At 40.5% G+C, this 22176-nt stretch overlaps 1 pseudogene; it reads left to right on the top strand.

The window, feature by feature from the left end:
* The first annotated feature begins 15328 nt into the window (after positions 1-15328).
* On the top strand, positions 15329-15839 carry LOC127198997 (40S ribosomal protein S15-like; annotated as a pseudogene).
* Positions 15840-22176: the final 6337 nt, after the last annotated feature.

The raw sequence follows: 22176 nt of genomic DNA, 5'->3' as shown, positions 1-22176 counted from the left end.
ACTGACGTGGGTCTCTGGCATGGCCGCCCTTGATATGGCTGTGCTCAGGACAATACGCAGTCTCTCAGGACTGTATCAGCTCCTTAACAATTTACTTGAATCTTCCTTTGCTTCCCAGAGATCCTACCAGGTAGGCGGCTCCTTCCTTTTCATTCCATCTATTGTCATTTTCTGGGCAACACAAATATCATTTTGGATGATCATGTACTTTCTGGAACTTTTTTTTTTTTTTTTTTTTTTCTGTTTACCTTCTCCTATGCTTAACCTCACCCACTCCTGCCTCCAAGTCTTCAATTTACTAATCTAAGCCATCAGCCATGGTCTGCGGCCACCAGCCACATTGGCCTCATCTCCTTGTAATATTTTTACTTGAAAATTCCTGCCTTAATTCTTCTTGAGTTTACCTGCATGTGCTTCTTGTCTTAAAGCATTCTTCCTATATTTGCTACTTAGAACTCTCTGTTCCCCAGAATTCCCCTGCTGCCTCTTATGAAAGGAAGGATTCCTGTAAGCATGGTCTGTATTCATCTCTCAGCCACACTTCATCATTTTGTTAGGTTCTGTACTGTGGTCTATGCCTCCTGGATTACTGTCTCTAGCCTCAGCCTTTCTCTTGAGTTCCAATCTATGTCCTGAACAGGTCCTGTCTGTTCAGCATTCCCACTTAGCTGTCTTATACATGCTTTACGTAGTACAAAATGATATTATGCTTTATATAAATATCATGTAAAATGATCAAGTCAAACTAACTAATATATAAATCACAGCAAATACTTATTATTGCAGTGAGAACATTTGAAGTTTACTCTTTCAGCAATTTTTAAATTACAGCACATGTTTTTACTAAGATCTCTATGATTTGAAAGAAGTAAAAAATCAAGGCCTTATTCTTCTGTCAAAATGGAGACACTAATCATCAAAACTCCATTCCCTCAAGCCCTTAATCTTCATAACCACCACTCTACCATCTGTTTCTATGGGTTCAATCATTTTGGTTCCCGACATGAGACTGCTTAGCAACTTCCTGGCTTGCCTGGTTTATTTCATTTAACATAGTGTACTCAATATTATCCATGCATTTCACATTATAGAATTCCCCTCATTTTTATAGCTGAGCAGTACTCTATTACTTATATGAGCCACATTTCTTTTGTCTATTCATCAATGATTGCACATTTGATTCTATCTGTGACTAGTGTTGAAATGAACATAAAATGCAGATTTCCTATTGACAAACTGAGAATACCAGGAAGTAGGAGTCCCAGATTACATGATGGTTCTATGTGTTTTGTGAATCCCATGTGTTACTAAATTCCATGATGGCCACACTATTTTACATGCTCTTTACAGTGTGTGAGAATTCACTATTCTGTATGAATTGATTGGAGATTCTTATTCCTTTCTTTTTCAGTGTGTTGAGATGTCTGCTGCTGTTCTATGTTCAAACACTAGTCAACATGGTTTTCCCATGAGAGATTTTTGAGCAACAAATTTTAGAGATATAATGAGGATTTGGCCTCATTATATCTAATCAGAATGTTTGAAGCCATAGAAACAGATGGTAGAGTGGTCGTTATGAAGAGTGAAAGAGCAAGCGGTGAAGGATCAAAGAGATGGTCTTCTCCAGACACAACAGGGCAGTTGCATGGTGATTGTGACAGCATGCATAAGACATGTGTAAGTTCCAGGCAGACAAAATCCCAGCTGGTCAGAGAGTGGGCATGAAACCCCATGACTAACTGAGGAGTCACTGGCATTTGATAGCAGCTGAGAGAAGGAAAGTCTTTTTTTTTTTTTTTTTTTTTTAAATGATATGGCCCCTTGTACATCAGACCACATGCCAGGACAAAGCCCTGGAGTTGATCAGGAAAGAAAAAAAATCCAAACGTTTAATGGAAAGGAATGGAAGGGTGGAAAGGGTGCTCATGAAAAGATTTGAGGGAAGGAGGATGAATATATTCAAAACACATTGTATGAAGTTCTCAAATTAATAAGATATTGTTTAAAATGCCATGATCGTATGCTTTGAAAGTACTTGTTACTTAATGCATTTCTTTGATATTCAGTCTAGAAACTCATGTCCTCCAGTCCTTAAAAGATTTCTTATATTACTATTATAGCATTTGAAATATAATTTATTTCTTTCTGGATTAAGAGTTTTACTTTCACCATCATCTCTTTTTCCTGTGACTTTTGGCATTCTGCTACAATGTGACCTCTGTCCTCCACACCAGAGACCATTCTAAAAGCTAGGCATACAATACATGATATTCAATGGGCCCTGGTCATGCTGCTGTGTGAAAAAAAAATGGCCAGGAGAAACTCTCCACTTAATATGGGATTTTTTATTTGAGAAGCTGGCTACACTCACAGGTAGCTGTAATGCACTAGAGGGACACCCAAAAGACAATTTTCTTACTACACAGAGAAACTGGCAGATGCATGTGCCCCAAAGGCAGCTGTCCAGGGGCCAGCAGAGACAGTCTAGTAGCCCCCAGTCCCAGAATGGATTGTAAACCCATCTCCATAGAAGCAGAGAAGAAATGGACTCCCCAGTCAGATTAGATTAGCTGACAATGGCTGATGGACTCAAGGGGCGCACAAGATTCTGTTACCTCAAGCAGATCAATAGAAAATCATTAAAGGACTTCATGATTTATGTTACTTGGGGAGAACCAATAACTACTGCAGTCATACACAAATTGGGGGGGGTGGAGATTAAAATTCACATTCAGCGGATCATCAGGCCCAACCCCTTTGCCTCCCTAGTAACTCAGGAGCCCAGGAGAAGACTGGTGATTGGGTTTCACTCAGGTGACTCCCTGCTAAGGCTAGAAATGCATTCTGGCCTTGCCTGACACCTTCCTGAGTGGACAAAGGTGTATCCTATTAGGAATGGCAAGTTCAAAGAAGTTATTATTTCTCACTTTGGACTCTCAAAAATTCTATAAAATAGCAATGGGGTTTCTTTTATTTCACAAACAACCCAAGAGGTCTCAGAGGCATGAAGAATTAACCACTGTCATCACACCTCTTGCATCACCAGCCACTGGGACAGTAAAGAGGACATATGAGATCTCCATGGGTAACACACATGCAGGGACATGGTTCTTTTCACTTCCTGTCAGTTCACAATGAACAAGAATCACCTCAAAAGGCTTCTCACAGCTCAGCCCTTGTGCAATGCTTTGTGGCTGGCTTTTTCTAACCTCTGTCATAGTAATTGATCCCCCCAAATAATTTTGGATTGACACAAAAACATTATTAGGTTATGGCCATAAAGCATGTAAACCATTTGTGTATGCGGAAAACTGTATTATTGGAAAACCTAGGTAGCTGTGGTGGCACATGCCTTTAATCCCAGCACTAGGCCAGCTGGGGCTACATAATAAGACCTTGTCTCAAAAGGAAAAAGAAAAGAAAAGAATGTCCAATTACATGGCATGAAAGATGGATTTGGCTTGAACAAAGTAACAGCCATAGCATCTATCAGGACAGAATTAGTGATCTTGACCAGAGTAGACTCAATGGGATGTTGGTGTCCAGAGACGCTTAAGAGAGGCCTGAAGAAAGGTGTGTTCACAGGAACTGTGAACAACACATCGACCAGCTCACTCTTCTTTTTTGTCTGTCTTGCTCATCATGTCTTTAGCAGCAAACAGTCAGACAAAATATCTTCTAAGAACAGGGCAAATGTTTGTTTTATATCCTCTGTATTGTACAGCCTTTCCCCAGCTCAGTTTTCTTTTGTCCACTGGAACCTGACCTCAGGAATAAAACAAGGGAATCTGGGTTTAGAGAAACAACAACAACAACAACAAAAAGAACTTCTTCATCATCTATTATTACACTGGGCAATTTGTTAACTCCTGTTACCAAAGGAAATTAAAGTTGATGGGCTGGAGAAACAGTTCACTGCTCAGAGTAGTTGCCTAAAATGAATGAGGTCCTGGGTTCAGTCATCAGTACTCAAGAAAAATATAGACAAATTAAAAATACTAAAAACTGCCCAATGGTGTTGGTGTTGTTACAGTTTTAATATGTTAATTTAAGTTGCTGTGGTACAGTGAAAGAAGAGGGGAACTTTATCTCAGGCAGCAGCCCAATATCAGCCCTTGATAATGTGGTGTGACAGAATGCTAATGCTAAGAAATGGTAACCAACAAATGTGGCAGAGCCGGGCTGGAGAGATGGCTCAGTGGTTAAGAGCACTGTCTGCTCTTCCAGAGGTCCTAAGTTCATTCCCAACAGCTACACGGTGGCTCACAACCACTTATTAATGTGATCTGCCCTCTTCTGATATTCAGGTGAATATGAAGATAGAACACTAATATACAGAAAATAAGTATATAAATCCTTTTTTAAAAGTGGCAGAGTCAAAGCCAGTGAGATCAAATATTAGCCACAATTACACCCAACAGACAAAGAACATTCAAATGAATTTATCTATGCAGAAGCTTTGGAATCTGGTCTGTCTTAGAAGATGCCATGACATCTTTAGAGATAAATGGCCAGGAGTAGCTAGATGCCAACCTGATGAGTGCCAATGTCTTTCCATAGCCTGCAGCCTTACTACATCTCACTGGTTCTTACATTCCTTGTAACCATTGTATTCTATAGCTAATATAAATCTAGGTTTATTAGTGTATAAAATTTAGGTAACTTGACTTTTATATAGTAATATATGCATTCTTGGATGATGGAGGGCAGGGAACTTGAAAGAGAATGACTGAGAAAATTAATGTGTGAACTTAGACATCTTTATGGCATAGACCCTTTAAGCATGATTGCTTGGGCCAATAAAACAGCCCAGTGGGCAAAGTACTGTTACGTCCAGATTGCTAGATCCCAAAAGACCACCAGGAGTCCAAAGCCATATGCAAAAGCAAGGAGCCTTTATTCAATCAAACTTGAGCTTGGACCCTCAAACCTCACCGATGTAGTGGATTGCTAGCAAGAGTCCCAAACCATCATTAGGCAGGGTTTTTATTGTGGTTACAACAAGCAACAGGAGTTTCTAGTTTGGCAGTTACAGGATTGGTTGACATTTAGCAAGGTTGGGTTGGCGCTGGGGATTGGTGGAGCCTGACCGCGGAATGCTTAAGCAGTCTATCTATAACATCTGGTGACATTAGGTACTTGATTGGCTCTAGCCTAGGGGTGGTTCCTTCCTGGAACAGTTTGTGGTTTTTCCAGCGACAGGGGTGAACTTAGGGACAGGCTCAAGATGGTGTCTGCTGACATTAGCTAAGGCTCTTCAGTACTTGCTGTGCAAGCTGGAAGACCTGAATTCTGATTTCCAACACCCATGTACAAGTCAAACACAGCAGCATGAATCTGTACCTCCAGTGTGGAGACAAACAGATTCTGATGGCCAACCAGTCCAACCAAAACAGCAAGCTCAGGCCTCAGTGGGAGACTTTCTCCAAAAAAGACAGTGGAAAGTGATGGAAAAGGACATTGCCTTTGACTGTGGGGGCAGGGGGTGGGGGTGTCCCTACAAGCTCCTTTACTGGCAGGGAAATGATCTGTGAGAGGCAAGAAGAAAACTCAGCTCAGCCCGACTTGACTTAGTTTGCCAGGCTGGTTCAAACTCTGGAGTCTGAACCTGAGCAGGTTTTTGTTTTGTTTTGTTTTTGTTTTTTTTACATATTTAAGCACAATACAACTTTGGATTTTTTTTTTTTTTTTTTTTTTTTTTTTTTTTTTTTTTACTACTGACAATTATCACAACAAAGCTTAAGGCATGGCTACATCAAAACTTCTGCAACCACTTCCACAAGAACAGGTTCTATTGATTGAGAAACAATGCTCAGGATAATTGTCTAGGGATGAAGAGCTTGTCATTACGAAGCATAAGACAGTAAAGCTTTTTTTTTTTTTTTCAAAGTTCCTGGGACTTCTTTCATAATAATGCATTCTGTTGACTGAGAAACAATGCTCAGGGTAGGGGATTTGGGTGAGGCCTGGCTTTACAAAACAGCAAAGATTACCAGGTTATTAATACTTCTAGCCTTCTGGGTAAAAACAGGTAGGCTCCTTATCTAGACTGTAGCTCATTCCAGGTACAGACTAGTTGACAAGCAAGAATAGCCATCACAGCATGGGTGTTGTGTCTTCCAGCACTTGCTGTAGTCAGAGAATGTTGTGTGGACAGTGCCACTCTACATGTACACACCCCCAAAGAAAAGGAAAAGTTGTAACCACAGTCTGAAAACTTGGGGTCAAAAAGTCGGTGTATCTGAACCATCTAACTGCAAAGCAGTTTTCTTGGATGATTCATTTGTCATTAAGGATTGAACTGTTTAGCTGAAAAAGTTTTGTGGTCCACTGGGCATCAGTCTTAGAGGCTACTGAATAGAACCAGACCTTTTGCTTGAAGAAGCCTTCCCATTTGCTATGAAGTTTGGGGGGACTTTTCCTGAGATATCTAGTCTTTGTCATCACTTTATCGAATACAACTTCATTTTCTTAATATGACCTATGCAGCAACTAACATATGCATTAAGACCTTCTTGCACATCTCTGGAGTTCACACGGAATCCATCCTCATTGTGATGATGAGCATAGAGGTCCCATATGCTGGGTGGGAACACAGGAGCCTGAGCTCAGTAGACAGCAGGTTTCTGCATTCATTGAGCATGAGTTCAAACAACGTGTCTCTTTGTTTCGCAATAACATAGGCTTCTCATGATCACAGATGTACTGTCAGGATGGCCTAATTTACTCTCTGCAGGTTGGTTGTTTTGGTAAATGCCTGCTTGCCTAGGTGACTTGTCCTTAAGAAAGATGTGGCAGGGAGCAGACAGGTGGTGTGGCTCTCACTTCAGGCTGGCTTCTCTGCTCTGAGACTGTCAGCACATCCTGCCCACTGTGCTGTCTCTCACACTGTTCCCAAGTAGGTCTGAGAGGTGTCACGAATGTATAACACACACAGAAACTACATGCTCGCTATTCAGGGGGATCAGTGAGGTCATTTTGTTGTCTACATGAAAGTGACAATCTCAGAATTTTTCCACGTGGGCCGACTCTGCAGACAAAGATCCTGCATGCTGTCAGGTTGCCAGCTCAAGCCAACTCAGCCGCTTATCACACCTGCCTGTCCCACCTGACTCCCAGCAGTCCTCTCCCACAAGCCTGCCACACTTCTTAAAAGGTGACATTTTAGCAGTCTGTTTATAAACTGCCAAAAGAACATTTATTATGAGGTGAAAAAAAAAAAGAGGGACAGGAAAAATCCTTTCCCCAGGACTTCCAGAATTCTGAACCATGTCTTTGAGATGCAGCAGGCATGTAGAGGCCTCAGTTTAAGTGCCACAATAACATGTTTATGTGACGGCTTCTTTCCCCAAGTTGTGGGCAATTGGAAGGCAAGACTCCCCTTTTAAGTTCATCTTTTAAGACAACCTTACTTTTTTTTTTTTTCTAATTAGGAGAAAAAAATACATGCCTAGTGTAGAAAATAGAGTATATGAAAAAGAACATTTTTCATCTAGCTTTTACAATGTATAGAACATAATAAACACCCAATAAGCCTTTTTGTGTTACTTGAGTCACAGGCCATAGAAAAGTCAACTGGTGGTAACCTTGAAGGAAGCTTTTCCTAGTGCCAGGAGGTGATGTACAGGTTATGGGAGAGAAAGGTATTTTAATTAGAGAGAGGTGAGGGAGGTAGTACAGAAAGAAGAAGAATGGAGCATGGCAAAGCAACACTGAGTGTGATGGTTTGAATAAGAATGGTACCCATAGGTTCAGATATTTAAATGCTTAGGGAGTGGCACTATATGAAAGGATTAGGTGTGGCCTGGGTGAAGGAAGTGTGTCACTGGGGGTAGGCTTTGAGGTTTCGAAGGTCCAAGCTAGGCCCAGAGCCTCTCTTATCTATCTCTTCTTGCTGCCTGTGACTTTGGATGTAGAACTTTCAGCTCCTTCTCCAGTGCCACGTCTGCCTGGGTGCTACCGTGCTCCCCACCATGCTGATAATGCACCAAGCCTCTGAAACTGTAAGCCAGCCCCAATAAAGTGAAAAATTTATAAGAGTTTATAAGAGTTGCTGCAGTTATGATATCTCTTCACAACAATAGAAAATTGACCAAACCACTATGAATGTCTGAAAAAGCCATAAGAAAGCATATTATTATTTACTTACCTAAAATTATAACACATGTAAGTCCATGTGCACACACACACACACACACACACACACACACACACACACACACACACATAAAGCTATCCCACTTGGGCTGAAAGTACTCCTCCAAAACCCAGTAAACTATCTAACAAAAGACCCAATATTCAGAATGAGAAAATCTCTTTCAAGTTTTTGATCAGGAAAGTTTAAGGGACTCCCAAAAAATGCCTTTGGTTGCCTCCTGCAAGTTAAAGGTAAGTCCCTATTGTAGAAGATACAATGTGTTTTGAACCTAAGATTTGGAGGACCCAAGTTGGACCTGACTTGAAAGCCCCTTCCGTGAGGACTTTCGTAGTACTGGCGGGCGCTATGCAAACTTGCAAGGAAGGAAAGTTATCAGTAGTTCTACACAGCTGTATTACCTATGGAACACAGTGGTGACAAGCATGGCAAGCTATCCCTAAGGATACAATAGTGACACACATTCTATAATTAGACTTAAAGCCCGCTCAGCGGGGTGGAAATCATGCCTGGTACTGGAAACCTATTCAACTATCCAGGACTAGTGAGGTCAGGCATCTTAAAGAAGAATATACTGCTGCCACTTTACTAAACTAGAAAAAATTCCTCGCTGCATTCCAAATGTTTATCCTTTTACCCACATATAAGTATAGATCTCACCCTTAGTTGAAGTGACTTCAACTTAGAATGTTAGAAACCACTACAGAAAACCACAACTGGTCAAAATGCAGAGAACAAGTGATTGTGGGGCATCCAGCCCCAATTGATACACCTACCTAAGACTCAGGAAACATCCTAAAAGAAGGGGCAGAAATATTGTAAGATCCAGAGGAAATTTTCTGTTAGGTTACGTCTCCTAGAAATGGCAGAGACTTCACCCCTCGTATCTTAACCATATAGGTACCTAAATAAGACAGAGAATAATAAATAAGTAGATAAAAATTGGGGCTGGAGAGATGGCTCAGCGGGTAAGAGAAATGTCTGCTTTTCCAGGGGCCCTGAGTTCAATCCCCAGCAACCACATGGTGGCTCACAACCATCTATAATGTGATCTAATGAGCACTGTATACATAATAATAATAAAAAATGACAGGGAAAAGGGAAATAATACAGGGTCCCATCTATAGACAAAGAACTACAGGTAACTAAGGAATACTGAGAGCAAAAGAAATAGTCATAGACTCATAAGAATGGCAAAGCCTTTCTCCAATCAGGCCTACGGATATGGCAAAGCCTTTTTGTGGTCCATGTATGAATGTTGACCATGTGTGCAGAAAATGTCAACTGAAGCTTCATTCTCCCACATGACTGCAGCCCGAGGCTGCTCCTCTATAAAAAAAAAAAAAAAACAAAACCCTATCATGACTAGCTAATCCTGCTTCCTTCTTTAGCTGTACATGATAAACCCCCCTCCTTAATTCAACTGTATAAATGTGCTGAGTTTTCAGGGTGCTGCTGCTGGGTCTCCATCAGAGCTCATCATCCACTCAATCCCAGCTTTGCTGTATGTGTGCCTGTCCTTTCTTTATTCCTTGTCATCTAGTTTACAAGGTCTCAAGCCCCACCCACAGTGAGGAGCTATTGCTTGTTGAAGGCTGCTGAGGTAAGGCGAATTTGTTTTCTTCAGGGCTATGCATCTGGTAAGCTGCCAATGCTCCAGTGGGTGGTCCAACATCCATGTGCATTTGGGCAGTTCTAATTAAGATCAGTGGGTTACTTTTTTTTTTAAGCATATAAAGCTGGGATTATGTGGTGGTGGTGCTATGGACTAAAGAGGTTGGTGGGGATGAAGCGGGGTAGATATGATCAAAATATGTTGTATACATCTACAAAATTCTTAAAGAATAAGTAAAAATATATTTAAAGAGGGGGTAAAGAAAGAAAAAGTATCAGAAACTAGGTAACTATGGCATCAATTTCCATAATTTACCTGTGGCCGAGTAAGGATCATGAGTTATGAGACTACATTTTCAGAGTTGCTCAATACCACTTTGCATGCAGCCCTTGGTGCTTCCCCTACCTTTGGACCCAGGCATGTTATGGGAGGTCTAAGTTGAATTTACTGCATGTGATGGTTAGTGTTACCTGTTGACATGGAAGAATCTAGAATGATTTTAGTGAAAGTCACCTTGGGATGCCTGTTGGTTATTATTATGGGGTGAGACGACCACCCCACTATGAGAGCCACCATTCCCTAGCATAGGACTCTGATCTGTACAAAAGCAGAAAGAGTGTGTTGGACAAAATCATGCACTCATCTATCGCTCTCTTCTGATGGCAAAAGAAATGCGATCCATTCCTTCATGTTCCCGATAAGTTCATTTCCTTACTCTGACATATTCCAATCCTGGACTGGGAGCTAAAATAAACACTTTTCTTCTTAAGGATTTATTTTTCTTTTTTGGGTCAGAGTACTTTAGCGCAGAAACAGGAAATTATGAAACAAAGACACTACATAATAAGGAACTAAAATTAGTTGTCCAAGAGAACAAATTAAAAATTAACAGGGTACCGGCCATGGTAGTGCATGCCTTTAATTCTAGCTCTTGGGCAGCAGAGGCAGGTGGATCTCTGTGAGTTCAAGACCAGCCAGGTATACAAAGGGAATCAAGGACAACCAGGGCAATGTTATACAGAGAAGCTCTGCCTCAAAAAATCAAAATAAATAAATAAATAGATAGATAAATAAATATATAGTTTTAAAATTAACATGGTGAAACCAATTCCAGTATAAATAGTAATATATAATATACAATGTATTTATCATATATATATTTATTATATATGATAAAAATGAGAATTAATCCCTTATAGTCCTAGCTGTGTTGATATTTTGGCATATTTTCAGTGAGCACATTTTCTAAACATGTACTTTTGTTGTTTCTTCATCATTTTTCAACCTGTGAATGGGTACGGTCATCATTGGTGAAACAAAAAAATATGTCACATTAATTAAATTACCAACATTTTAGGATAAGTTCTAACTTCCTATATTTGTCTATATTAATATGAAGGACCCACCATGTTCCTTACTTAGTCTCTTTGGAGAAAAAAAAAGAGGACTAAATTCAAGGACTTTATACTATAGACATTGATCAATACTTACCTAAAAAGTTAACTTAGAAATAATTTTATTTTATTTATGTGTATGTAGTCGTGTCTCTGTGAATGTATGTAATATGAGTGTGGGTTCCTGCAGAGACCCAGAAGAGACTGTTGGATCCCCAGAGCTGGAGTTAAAGGCAGTTAATTAGCATCCTCTGGAAGCTAGCTGCTGACCCATCTCTCCAGTGCCTCCCTAAAAAGTTGACTTAATTTCTAAAATTAACTTTAATTATATGTAGGGGTGGATGGGTGGCATACATGTATGTTTTCACAGGGGCCTAGGACAGCAGCCATAGGAGCCAGATCTCCTGAAGGTGGAATCATGGGCATTTGTGAAGAATCCAACATGGACTCTGAAAATCAAACATTAGTACTGTGCAAGAACGGTATTGGACCCCTAGCTTCTGACCTTTTTCTTAGATGCAAAAGTTGAATTTTTAAGGCTAATTTTGTTTTAATTTTCTAAGATAAAATTTACTTTAAAATGCTACACAGTAAACTTAAGTGTTGGGGGTGGTTGAATGAATCTTAGCACATGCATAATTTCATTTGCTAGTAGTACAAAAAGACTTTACTATCCCACAAGGGTCATCTAACTTCTCCCTACACAACAAATGAAAGGTAATATTCTGTTTATTACTGTGTTCGTGCACATGCACAGGCACACATGTCACGGAGCACAAGTGAAGGTCAGAGGGCAATTTTGTGAGTTGGTTCTCTTCTTCCATGTGGGTTCCAGGAACTGAACTGGAGTCTTAGGCTTGAGGTACAAGCCCTTTTCACCTGCTGACCGACCTCCCAGTGCAGTATTTTAAGCCTAACGTGAGCACTGAATGATACATTACAGCCCATATTAGAAAAACAAAAAGGAATAACTTACCTGTTTAGTAATGAACCGATTGGGCTTGCGTAAATTCAAAAAAGCATTTCTACTTACACAAAGTGTTAATGAGTACTCTCAGACAAATTTGTCACTAAGGACATATCGGCCATTTTCCTTCCTTGTTTAAAAGTGAATTTTACAAAAAAAAATTTTTTTAAGTGAATTTTACAAAACCTGCTTTACTAGTACACATTTGATTTAGAGCCATTAGCTTTGGTTTTTTGTTGTTTGTTGTTGTTGTTGTTGTTGTTTTTTCTCTGAATGAGCCAGGTGGTGGTTGCAGGTGGATGGATTTCTTTGAGTTTGAGGTCAGCCTGGTCTACAGAGTGAGTTCCAGGACAGCCAGGGCTACACAAAGAAACTGTCTCTAAACAATCAAACACAAAACAAAACAAAACAAACAAACAAACAAAAAACAAAATGAAAAAAGAAAAAGAGAATGGAAGAGGATACAAAATGTTTTGATCAGAGTATGCAAGCATTGCTTCATGTATGCTAAGTTTTCATTTCATCAATAAAATGTCTGAGTGCCTTGGGTTACAAAGAAAATATTAATTTCTGTTTTAAATTATCTTACAGGGTAACGGGTTTTCTCTGGCAGTATGACCCTCTTGCTGAAGATACTACACCTTTGGGTCAAAAATGTGGGCAAATAAAGTGTACAGAATTTATTTTATCATATGCAAATATACAGAGTTGACTTCATTATGACATTTTCATACATATAATGCATTTGCTTATATTTACCACCTTCCTTCACTTTCTTTTATCTCAGTTCCTTCCTCTATGGGCATAAAAATAATCATCTAGAGAGCAATTTGTCAGGAATGTCCATTTGGAGAAAACAAAACAGCAGTCTGCACTAGGCTCTATAACTTCCCAAGCCCTGAGCCTTTGACCAGGGTTACAGTACCAGATATGAATTTCGTCCTAGTGCTTAGTGCTTGGTTCCTCTGATAACCGATTTGCCGCTACTGTATCGGCTTGCATATCTTGCTGACCTGTCAGTAGTGTAGCATACAGCAACCACAGCTGAGTAAGACTGTTATGACAATTTCAGTAACTGCATAGTACCCTTTAGCATTATGAAGCCTAGTCAGTGAGGAGAGTGCTTCCAACTCAGTTCCAGTGTGAGTTTTCCATATCCAGAGACAAGAGAGTATGCATATCTTCAGCAAGAGGATCTTACTATCTAGTTCTGGTTGGCTCCAATCTACAACAGCAGTTGCCTGTATTATTTAGGGGTGCTGGGAACCCCACTGACCGAGTAACTCATAAGGAGGTAGCCCAAACTTCTTTTGATGGTAAACAATGCTGATATCCTATTGACACTTGCAAAATAATAATAATTTTAAAAAGGTTCTTTGTTTCTCCCATTTGAGTTTTTTACATGTAAGTTAATTTAGAGAAAATTTTACTTGAATAACAGGATATGATGCATAAACATGGCACAAATTATAAAGACCACGGAGAATTTTGAACTTCTGAGTATCTCTAAGCTCTTTCTTTACAACTAACACACACACACTTGCTTTTAGATGAAAGAGATTAGTAGTTTAGGAGAAAGCATCTTCTGCTCAGTTCCCCATGGTGATAGTTTGATAGATGCTGATCCAACTGGCTTAGAAGAATAAAGACTCTAACGATGAAGCACAGTGCTCTCCTTCATCTCTGCCCCTACACATGGTCTCCCGTGAAGTCTGTGTGTCAGCACTTCACGCAGTTTCCAAGGCTGTTACAAACTACAGCCAATGTCAGGAGTGCTTGTAGGAACATTAGAAAATCCTTTTGAGGCTAAAAGATAAGAACATTGTGCCTCCATTTCAGAAATTATAACTTCTCTTGTGTTTGTATCTGTTCTCAGTCCAGTCAAGAAGAGGGCAAAGGCTTGTACCATTAGGTATCAAATAGCACAAGAGCACTATTAAAGTGGAAATAATACATTTTGAAAAACCTTGTCTCTCACATAGTAGGCTCACATTAAAAGTGCAAGGACACTGGTGGGCCAGTTGTGCTCAGTGAATGGTTACATATCTAGGATTTTATGGACAGGGCAAATGACTTACTGGAATATTTCATTTTATTTTATTTTTTAAAAGGACTTGAAGTTGGGGTGATAGACCTCAGAGGTGTTAGGAGAGGGAATAGGGAATGACCAAAATACATTGCATGAAACTCTCAAAAATTGATAAAATATTTAAAATATACAAGTATAGTTATAAATGAAGAAGACATGAAGTGACACACCAATGTGTGCTTTGAAATAAAGTGGGCAGTTGAACTTGGAATCTCTTAGAGCTACTCTAAAAAATCAATGTCCATTTTTAAGTGAAGGTCATGAAAATAAATGACGGCGTCAGACTTCAGATGGCCACCTGCTCCAAATTAGCTCTGTGTGACGTCCCTGTAGTAACAGACTGCTTCGGCTCCTTCATGCAGTAATTATCTGATGCAGTCGACAGGTCACTTCTGTGTTTATATACAGGTTCAGCATTTATTTACTTATATAGAAGGCTTTATGCTTCTTGTGGCATTTATAATATTAGCGCCTTCGTCCTTCAATAGTCAACAGAAAGATCAAAGTGACTGTTGTACAGCACTCGGGAGGCCGCTAGCTCACTTCCCCGTTTCTTCCACATGAAGTTTAACTTGTGGCTTGAGTCTTCCTTTTATGTCGTAAGGTGTTGAGCATGAGTAAATAGTAACAAAGGAAATTCTGAATTCCTAGGTAAGGGTGAATGTGAGACAGCCATGAAAGCCTGCGGCATGAAGGAAACCTAGGATGAAACGGAAGGCCCCTTCCACCCCTCTGAACGGTGCTTATTCACTAGGCGCCTTCCGGTTACAGCTGGCGATGGACCAGGAAAGACGCAGCTGCTGAGGATCACTGAGATTGTTACATGCATCAGAGTGGGTCACAGCCATTCCGTTTCCCCATGGTGCTCACTTTTCTGTTGTTGTTGTTGTTGTTGTTGTTGTTGTTGTTGTTGTTGTTGTTGCTCAACATTCACTTATTCAACAAATATTTATTTCAAGTACTTATACATACAGGCCCTGAGACAACAAATACAAACATGGATATTTTTCATAACCTGGAGTATTGTGGCTAGCCAAAAGGAAAGGACTCCATCTCCAACTAACCAGCTGTTAGGGAAATAGAGTAGACATCCAGGTCAAGACGGAACATGCTTTCCCTAAATAAGTGTGCTTCCTCTAAAGAAGAGAAGAAACCATACCTTTTCCGAGCAGCTGCCGAGACGGCTGAAGTGCATCAGAAGAAGAAGTGGACCTCCCGCAAGTTCACCTACAGCAGTATGGACCTGGACCAACTGCGGGACGCGTCCTACGAGCAGCTGATGCAGTTGTACAGCGCCTGCCACCCGTGGCCTGCGGCGGAAGCAGCGCTCACTTCTCGAGCGCCTGAGAAAGGCCAAGAAGGAGGCTCCACCCACAGAGAAGCCAGAGGTGGTGAAGACCCACCTGACGGACATGATCATCCTGCCTGAGTTGGTGGGCAGCCTGGTGGGCGTGTACAACGGCAAGACCTTCAACCAGGTGGGGATGAAACCAGAGATGATGGGCCGCTATCTCGGTGAGTTCTCCATCACCTACAAGCCTGTGAAGCACGGCCGGCCGGGCTGGTATTGGTGCCATCCGCAGGTGGATGTCAGGAGGCCCACCACCCTAGCGAGCTGAGCTTGGCCACGCCGTCTTTGATAGGAGACTGTGAAGTGGTGCGATCGATCGGAAACGGAGATAGTGTTTGCAAGGCGAGGCTGGAGTTGTTTACATGTTTCTCCACATAGATGGTAGTCAAGTTTGTCTCCCAGACCTTACGCCTTTATTTTTAAATTTTTATTTCACTGTTTCCCTTGTCCTTTTTGTTGCAGTGTTGGAGAAGCAGAGACATTTGTGCCTCATCTATTACTGCAAATAAATAAATAAATAAAGTAACAATAAACTTCCTGAACATTACAAAATTTTACTCACACATTATCTGAAAGATACACATCCCAGTTGAGGTTTCCTCACTTGTCATATGTCCAATATGATTTCTTTTCTTTTCTTTTTTTCAGTGGCTGAACACGAGTCTTTATTGGCAGTGGCTATTTGAGAGGGATGAAGTGAGAGGAGTGGGCGGCACTTTCACGTACCTGGGTTCCCATCAGTCCGCTAGCAAGACTCCTAATAACATCTGGTCTCCTCTCCATCGTCTCCTGCCTGCCGCCACTCCCTCTCCCAGCCCATCCTTTGCTCAGCCTCACTAAAGTATAACTAAGATTATTGAAGATCTTCTTTTTCTAAGATGTATTTATTTGTATTATGTATATAGTGCTCTGCATGCGTATACACCTGCAGGCCAGAAGAGGGTGTCAGATCACATTATAGATGGTCCTGAGGCACCATGTGGTTGCTGGGAATTGAACTCAGGACCTCTGGAAGAGCAATCAGTGCTCTTAACCTCTGAGCCATCTCTCCAATCCCAAATATTGTATTCTTCTATATACCATGCATTTTATAGTTGTTCTTGCACTAGTATATACAATATGCTCAGATAATAAAACAACCGCATGCTCTAGAGCATCAACAGTAGCCCTACTCTGGAGGTACCACAAGGTTGTGTCTATCGCATGACCTCATTTCAAATAACACAGCAAGGCTCCTAGCCTGACATCATTTGAAGTACAATGCCTCATAAACAGAATACTTCCTTCAGGGGAGCATTTTCACACGGGGACTTCCTAGCTAGCCAAGTTAGCATGTACATATGTGTGTTCATTGGTATGTATGTGTGCGTGCATGCATGCACATGGATGTGTGTATGGATGTGTGTGCCTGTGTATGCGTGTCTAGGTGTGTGTGTACATATGTTTCTGTGTGTATATGTATATCTGTGCATGTCTATGCATGTTTGTATCAATGTGCATGTATCTGTGTGTGTGTCTATATACATGTGCTTGTCTGTATCTGTATTCATGAATGTGTCTGTTAATATTTGTATATGTGTGTGTGTGTGTCTGTGTGTGCATATATGTCTAAGTGTGAGTGCATGTACATGTGTATCTCTATGTGTGTGTATCTATATGTCTATGTCTATGCATGTCTTTGTGTGTGTACATTTGTCTCTATATGTGTTTGTGTGCCTGTTTCTTTATATGTGTGTATGTGTGAAGGTTCTGTGTGTGTCTGTGACTCTGTGTTTATGTGTCTGTGCACGTGTCTCTGTGTGTATCTCTGTGTGTGTCTCTGTGTGTGTCTGTGCACGTGTCTCTGTGTGTATCTCTGTGTGTGTCTCTGTGTGTGTCTCTGTGTGTGTCTCTGTGTGTGTCTCTGTGTGTGTCTCTGTGTGTGTCTCTGTGTGTGAATAGAGGATTACTATCATTCTGATTTTGCTTGTTGACAAGTTTTCACGTAAATGCATGGCTTAAGTTTTTTGTTGTTGTTGTTTTGGTTTTGTTTTTGGTTTTGTTTTTTGTTGTTTGTTGTTTTTATTCCTCAAAGACAGTGCCCTTGAAAGTCAGTACAGAAAGTAGAATTTGCAGGCACTTTACAGTGAGTCTTGGCTATTCTTGTTTTAGTTTCTAATGCTGATGATTTTATGTTTATGTTTATATTTAGAGGGGGAAAGAGAACAGAGTCATGTAAAACAAACTTCCTTCTCAGGCTACTCATTCCTTCTTTTTCAACATGCGGGATTATAGCCACACAACATGGATCCACCCTCTGCTTTTAAAAAACACTCTCCTGATTGATATTTGATGCTTATAGTGACCACAAGGGACACATTTTGTCTGCATTCATGTAAGCTGCTTTCATTTAGAGGGTTTGAATGTTATAGCCCTAAAGGACAATTCATTTGTTTACTTGCCTTTGGTCAAAACTGCAACAATCCCTGTGCACTTTAAAGGAATATTGATCACCCAGCCCACTGTGCTGTTTGTGGAAAGGCCTGTGAAACCACCCTGTGCCTTTTATAAAGCCTTTCAATTAGAGTTGAAAGCTTCACTTAGGCCTGCCAGCTCTGCTTTCTAGGTCTTTGTTTCCCCTTCAGAGCTTTGTCTTTGCCTCGTTTCATCTTTTAAAGGTTCGTAGTGAGTCATTGTCAATATGAGGAAACTCTGGATTTCATGGCGCAGAGTGTCAGCTCTTCTCTGAGACAATGGTCAGAGCCAATCCTAAGGATTCTAGTCACAAAGCAATACTGTCATAGGGGGCTGGGAATGTCCAACAACTTCTTGTTCTGACTGAGGGAGAGCCAGAAGATTGAATGCTGATGAGGTCTGCCCCTTTAGGCTAGGAGAGGCCTTCGTCTCTTTATATCCATCTTTCAACCTCTAGGCTATGACACAGTGCATAGAGTTTCCTAAGAAATGTTCTCTGCAGCACTGTCAAAACATGGAGTCTGCAAAGACAGCCAAGGCTTAGAAACTCTGTGTGTGTGTGTGTGTGTGTGTGTGTGTGTGTGTGTGTGTGTGTGTACGTGTGTGTACTGGAAACTAAACCCAGGTTCCTGTGCATGTTAGGTAAGCACTCTACCACTGAGCTATAGTCCCAGTATAATACTTATTTACTATTCTTACTATTAAAACATAAGGCAATCATGCCTTAGCTACTTAGGAGGCCAAGATAGGAGGTTCAAAAGTTCAAAGCCTTCCTGGGTTACAGAGTGAGTTCAAGAACAGCCTGAGTAATTTAGTAAAAGCCTGACTCTAAAATTTAAGATGGATGGGTACATAGCCTGTGTGGCAATGTCTTAGTTACTTTTCCTATTGCTGTGACAGAACAAAATAACCAAAGAAACTTCTATAGAAGGAAGCATTTAATTGGGCTTACAGTTTCAGAGGGTTAGAGTCTGTGATGATGGATCAGAAGCATAGCAGCAGGAGCAACCAAGAGCTCACATCTTGAGCAAGGAGAGGGCAGAGAGAGAGCCTATTGGGAATACCCGCAAGACTTCAGAAACCTGAAATCTCAGCTCAAGTGACACGCCTCCTTCAACAAGGCCATGCCTTTTAGTCCTTCTCAAACAGTTCCACCAACTAGACATATAAACCAATGGGGTCCCAGGTGGTTTGGATGAAAAATTTCCCCCGTAGGCTGTGTATTTGAACACTTGGTCCCCATTTGGTGGTTCTGTTTTAAGAGTTTCTGGAATTTTTAGAATATAGAGTCCTCGTGGCTTTTAAATTTTCAGCTGACAAGCCTGTTGTGGTGGTAGTCATGGATCTGTGTGTGAGTTGGCAATTCTCTCTTGCTGCTTATAAGGCATTTTCTTTGTTATTTATATTTAAAGCTTTTAAATTTAAAATATGACAAAGGGACATTAATTTCGTCTTCTCTGTTTAGTGTCCTATATGCCTCCTGTTGCTGAATTGGCATCTATTTCCTTAGCTCTGGGGAATCTACTATTATGATTATTTTAAATGTTTCCATGCCTTTAGTACAATGGTCTACTTTTTCTGGGGTGTTTTGATTTGTTTTGCTTTTTTGTTTGTTTGTTTTTGTTTTGAGCCAAGATTTCTCTCTGTAGCCCTGGCTGTCCTGAAACTCATGCTATAAACCAGGCTAGTCTGAAACTCAGAGATCTGTCTGCCTCTGCTGAGATTAAAGGTATGTGCCACCACTGCCCAGCTAATGCTCTACTTTTTATATGGCCATGATCTGTAGCGTTTGGTCTTTTCATAGTGTTACATGGGTTTTGAAATTCCCACCCATACCTTCTCATTCATATATATTTTTTCCTTTGTCCTAGTTAGGGTTATTGTTGCTGTGATGAAACATGATGGCACCATCAAGCACCATTTAAACACAATATAATTTCAAAAGAAGGTTCCCAGGCAACAAAGCAAGCTGGGAAGGAAGTGGTTTATTTGGCATATGCTTCCTCATCACTGCTCACTGAAGGAAGTCATGGCAGGAACTCAAGCATGGCAGGAACCTGGAGGCAGCAGCTGATGCAGAGGCCATGGAGGGGTGCTGCTTATTGGCTTGCTCCTTATAACTTTCTCAACCTGGTTTCTTATAGCACCCAGGATGACCAACCCACAGGGGTGGTGGTAATATTGGGTTGGGCCCTCGTACACTAATCACTAATTTTAAAAATGTCATACAGTCTAGTCGATAGCCCAATGTCATATAAGCATTTTCTCGTTTGAGGTTTCCTCCTCTCAGATGGCTTTACTGTAGCAGACCCTGTGACCATAGTAGGCTCCAGACCTTAGCACAAGTGATTCCATGATGGAAGTGTCATTTAGGCCATAAAACTCAGCACATAGACAGCATCACTTGCCAAAAAATCCCAAAGATCTAATCCATCAAAGTCTATAGTTCTAGAAAAGCCCCTCAATGTAATACCTGTGCTTTTTTAAGCGGGGAGTGTCTCTGTAGGTATCAGGGCAGGCAAAAATCCACAAAGATGTGAGAATGAAAACTCGGTTCATTTTGACTTTATCACCCTGGATCAAACTTCAGGGAGTCTGATGTCAGGCAGTTTAATGTCAGCCTATTTAAACATAATATAATTTGGAAAAAGGTTTCCAGGCAACAATCATTCTAATTTCAGGTGCACAGTAAAGCTTAAGTTATGACTATCTAGAAACTCCTTTAATAATGTACATGTAAACATGAAGGTGGATTCTCTAGCTAGAAGTCCTAGAATCTAGTGTAATCTTTGACTGAGATAACAGAGGTCAGCAGGCCATAAAGTACATGTGGCGTCTCTCCTAAGGATAGGGTCTATTAACTAGGAGATGAAGATAAAGATCTAGGGATGGAGAATATGGCATGACATTCTCAGAGATTTGTGTGAGGCCTGCCTCTTCAAATAGTAAAAGTTCACCAGTTGTTAACAATGTTGACTCCCAGTCTCCTGGGCAGAAAGGAGGTATTTTCTTCTTTGAGAAAAGGCCCCCTGGGTGTTTCCCCTCCTTATCTTTAGCCTCAAGGATCTTTTTTTGCCCCCAGAGCTTTTTGGCCTTTGTAGTTCAGTTTCTGGCTAACGGTTCTTGTTAACTGAAGTATCTCAGCCAGGGTATGTTTTGTGCTTAGAAGCTCACCTTCAGGAAGGCTTGAGGCTACATTGGGATCCCGAAGAACAAGTGTAGTCACTGACTGGATAATAAAAGCTTTATATTGTCTCATCTCTATGTATTATTTATTTTTAATAATCACTTTAATGATTAATAATTTATAAAAATATGGTAATATAAATTTACATATAACTTATTTATATAATTATATATAGTTTGTTTATATAAATAATTAATATTATTTATATTTATAAACCTGTGTCTAAGTATTCTTCTCTGGGGGATACTCCATAACAATTATGTTTTTTTTTTATTTCCAGCATGTTATAGATTTTTCTTCATTATTTATATCTCTTCATTGAATTCCTCTTTCATATCTTACATTGCCTTTCTTATTTCAGCCACACATTTGTTTGTGATCTGGATCAGGAACTTCCTTCCTTCCTTGATATCTTTGAACAGACTGACAATTACTCCTGTGAGTTCTCTAGGATTTTATAGCTCTCTCTTTCATTGGATGCTATGGCTATAGAAAAATTTGAAGGCATTATTTTTCTCTCTGTGTGTGTTTCTTATATATTACTGCACCAAGTCTTACACATATGGGTTGTTTTTGCTTGTGTTTTATTTCTTTTTTCCCAGCTATCTTCTTTGAGCTGAATTCATTGCAATGTTCACATGGGACTTTGATGTGGTAGAGTGAGGGTTCAGAGAACAGTTGCCCAACCCAGATGCTCAGGTGGTACTCGATGCAACTGCTGTATTATTTCCTGAGAATATTATCTGTGGGAGTAATCACTACAGCTGGATAGTCCTGCCATGCAGAGTATTATACCAGCCAATTAACAAGTTAGCATTTGATTTCAATAACTGTTTGTTGAGAGCCAGGCCGATCCAAGGCTTTCTCAGAACGCCCGATGAAAGGACAAAGAACAAGTTAGTTCCGTGTCCTTGTCCAGGAGCAGGTTTATTCTGGGGCTAACGCCAGGGCCTTGAAGGGGTCA

The sequence above is a fragment of the Acomys russatus genome, chromosome 15 (genome assembly GCF_903995435.1).
Source record: "Acomys russatus chromosome 15, mAcoRus1.1, whole genome shotgun sequence".
Classification (NCBI taxonomy): Eukaryota; Metazoa; Chordata; class Mammalia; order Rodentia; family Muridae; genus Acomys; species Acomys russatus.
Note: the sequence above shows the minus strand (reverse complement) of the source record. Positions and strands in the feature narration are given on the sequence as shown.